Source organism: Pteropus vampyrus, unplaced genomic scaffold, assembly GCF_000151845.1.
Source record: "Pteropus vampyrus isolate Shadow unplaced genomic scaffold, Pvam_2.0 Scaffold34, whole genome shotgun sequence".
In the NCBI taxonomy this organism is placed as follows: Eukaryota; Metazoa; Chordata; class Mammalia; order Chiroptera; family Pteropodidae; genus Pteropus; species Pteropus vampyrus.
The window spans coordinates 6,972,738-6,976,732 of record NW_011888815.1 but is presented as its reverse complement, the minus strand read 5'-3'; positions in this window follow the sequence as shown (position 1 = coordinate 6,976,732).

Here is a 3,995-nt window from a genome sequence, read left to right as displayed (position 1 = left end):
ATTTTACCCATGTGGTCTGGGAAGAGCCACCCCCATTGGGCAAGTGTAGGTTCTTCATGTCTAAGGAAGTGATAATAGCACCTACTTAGAAGGTCTTCTGAGGATATGATACCACACAGCAGGGAAAAGTGCCCAGCAGCGCCCGGTTTGTGGTAGGCACTCCCTTAACACTACGTAATTTTTTATTCCTTTCGATATATGTAGTCAGTCGATAAACGCGTGTGAAGTTAACATAGGTCCCATCATTCTAGACAGAGACCGTAGAGGCAGAGACACATTTTTATTCAGCCACATCAAGTGGCTTAGAATGTGAGCCGCTGAGAAGTGGGCTCCTAAGAGGCAGCACCCCTGAATCCTGGCTTTTCACTGATGCTCAGTGCGGAGCCGAGGCGCGAGCTTAAAGAAGCCCAGTGCCTGAGGTGTGCACACCGCCCGGAGGGGAGCTAAGCGGAGAAACAGGCCCACCGAGAGCAGCGCCTTCTCGTAAGTCATGGACACCACAGAATGCGAGTGAGACACTGTCCCTCTGACACGGAACATCCCTGTTACGCCATCTCCCAGCTTTTCTTGGCTGCTGTCTTCTCGCTCTGAGTCCGTACTACAGAAACCCCACGTACTTTGGATTCCTCTCAGCTTGGCTCTACTCTATGGCCTGATAAATATCTTCGTCTCCTAGTCAGGGAATGGCAGACGTGGAGTCACATAACATGCTTCTCTGTATTTATCCGATGATGTGTCATAGATATCCAGGGAAGTCTGCGAAGGGCAGAGGCCAGGCTGGCCCAAGGCTCTTTGGCCTGAGTCTGAAGCCCGAATCCCCCACGAGCTGTGCCCTTGGCTCTTAGCGAGCACAGCTGGTGAACGTTGAGGTTGTGACTTGTTCCATAATCCTTAAGGAAGGAAAGTTGATGAAATTCTTGGTAAGGGATGACCGAGAATGATCTCACAAGTCAGGAAGCCCTATTCCTTTCCTCCTTATCGCTTTCTACTTCTAAAGTTATCAACATCCCCAAAGTCTAAGAAGTACCATCAAGAGGATTCCAACCCGCCTGGAGAAATAGTTCAGGCGCAAGTCACTGAATTCGCTGTGCTTCGAAGACAAGAAAATGGCCTTTAACAGATGTGGGTCGATGAGCTGGTGGGGCAGACAGCGCCGTCCCGTGTGGGGGAGGGAGTGAGGAGGACTGGACCTGAGGCCCAGCTCTGCCACCGAGTGGCCAGAGGGTTCCGGGCACCTCACACCGTTTCTCTGAGTGTCTGTCTCCTTATCTAGTCCATGAGAACATTGGCTTATGGAGACGACCCCTGTGATGGTGACGATCTAGGTACACACTCAATGGACTTTCACCCAAGGGATTGACAAGTGGTTGGAAGGATCACGCTGGTTTTTTATATGGCTCTTGGCCCTTCCCAACATAAGACTTCCCACCTGCCGTCCACAGAGACACTTTGAAGGCACCCGACTCTCTCTGGGCTCCCAGATCCAGCTAAGGCCCTCCATCTGACTAGGCTGCGTGTTCTTGGCCCTGGGCCTTGGCTCATGCTCTGCTCCTGACTCCTCTCGTCTGTTGATTATCTCCCTGGACTACCCTTTCTTTGTGTCTCCATTGATTCTGCTCCCAGGTCCCCAGGGAAGATCCTGCTTCCTCAGAGTTCTGGGCTGTAGGGGTCAGATGGCATCTGCGACCCCAAGGCCAGAATCAGGTATCTGCAATGACTTCTGCTGCCACATGCCACCAGACAGTATCTGGTGTTCAGAAGTACCAGCTTGGGTTCCCGTTCTTGGAGGGAAGGTGCCGTGACCACCTGAGTCGAGCTGCGCACGTAGACAAGGCTGCAGCGAACTCTTGTAGACACCTCTGTCAACACAGGATCCCATCAGAAGCTAATGACCGAGAGCCATGATCGTTCGCCCTTCTGGAAAAGACATCCAAAAGGGAAAGTCTGAGGAACTTCCGTACCCAGGGACAAACACAGCCTCCCTCCCTAGGAGCTAGAGAAGCCCCAGCTTCAATGCGGAGATACACGAGTCCCTCTCAAACCCAGCTCCAGAAATGCAGGCAAGCTTGCTTCTGTCAGTGGCCAGCTGGACCTCATGCTTCAGGCCTTTTCTACTCAGGGGCTTTATGACAGGAAAAAAAACCACTTTAATGAACTGGAGCATAATCAAAACGTTAAGTGCATTGGGTCGCTGTGGTAAGATTCTCCTGAAACAGAAAGAAAAATCACAATGAAACAACCTCACATCTATATCCTTGGAACATAGCAATGACAACCATCACACACCAAAATGGTCCTAGCTCTTGTCACGAGTAGGGAAGCAATCTTCGGATGGTGGTCCCTAAGTCCATAAAACCCTAAAGGAACCACCCTAATCATCCAAAGAGAGTCAATTCTGGAGAGTCTCTCTGGTTTCCATGCTGGGGAGCAGATCTGCATTTCAGATCATCAACAATGAAGCAAGCAGAAACATTCCTCTGTTTAATCCTCAGTGAATTAGACAATGTTATCAACTGATGCTTGAGGATCTCAGTTCCCCCTGGAATATTCGGCCAAAATGACATTTGCAAGCTACTCAAAACATTCACACCCTTCATCTTGACAAAATCAGATACTTAGACTCCTTTGAGGATATGTGATAGAGAACAAAGCAAAGCATAAAAATCTGCAAAAATAAAGTGGAAAGAAAAAGGAGCCATTCTGATAACTTAGTCTTTCATGGCCCTTTGGAGGCCTGGGAAGGTTAAGTGTGTTCCTGGAGCTGTGGCATTGGCCACCCTCCAAAATTTGAGAGGCACCTCAAGGCATTTGGAATAAAGCACCATTTGGCTAGGAAAAGTGGTACCAAGGGAGGATTTGGGTCCAGGAATTACAAGGAAAGTAACAATAATGTTAATCAAGTGACTAGAATTGGCTTTGCACAGGCTGTCTATGCAACAATTGGCAAAGAATACCTTTCTGTTTATATAAACAGTGGACCAAAAATCCTTCTTCCCTAGAATGCATTAACCTCTTGATCTACTTGTACTTAAAATTTGGGAGGTCATAGATTCCTTTGAGAATCTGATGAGCAAAAATTTATGTTGGCACACAATTTGCAACGAATTCGAAGAGACTCCAAAGCCGATGCATAGACGCTGGTTCGTGGGCTCTGTTTGTGAGCCTAGAACTGAAATTGGGTGTGTGTCCATTTCTGAGAGCTTCAACGTCAGGGGCCAATCTTCTCTGGGAGCTCATGGAAATATACTACTCCTAAGAAAAGGACTTCCACAGCTCTCTAGTTTGCCCTGGTCAATTCACCACACTGGTTATTGTGGAGGCATCAACCTATTCAGAGCCATTTCTCCCAGGGGCTTTCAGATATTTACAAAATCCCGACTGGTATCGTAGGTCGATGCCGCGCTCACCTCCTCTCACGACCATGATAAAATTACAACTAAACTACGGAACAGCCATCATTGACAGTCACCTGAGGTCTAGCTGAGCAGAAGTCCTACAACTGGGGACGCACAGGAGAGGCCACCTTAAGACTGGTAGGAGGGGCAGAGATGTGGAATGAGCTGGTCCCACAGCTGCATGTGGTGGTCGAGAATCGGGAGGGATGTCTCAGCTGCGGGGTCCCCCTGAGGAGTGAAGGGTCCTAACCCATACTGGGCTCCCCATCCCAGGGTTCCAGTGCTGGGAAGAGAAGTCCCCACAATTCTGGCTGTGCAAACCAGTGGAGATGGTGACTGAATGACACGGAGGGCTGCGAGAGTCACAGATTTAAGGAGCCCCCGCGGACTCATCGCCGATGGAGTCGCTCGCTCTGAGCTCCGGCGCTGGGGCAGCTGCTCAAAAGGCAGTAGGGACACACGAGGAGGGACCGAGTTGTCTGGCTTCAGGGCCAGGACTAGAGGGGCAGCTTTCTCCCAGACAGGAGTGCCGGCAGAGGCCATTGTTCCTTGGCCGAGCTCTGCGAGCAGATACAGGCGGCGACGTATCTGAGTCTCCAT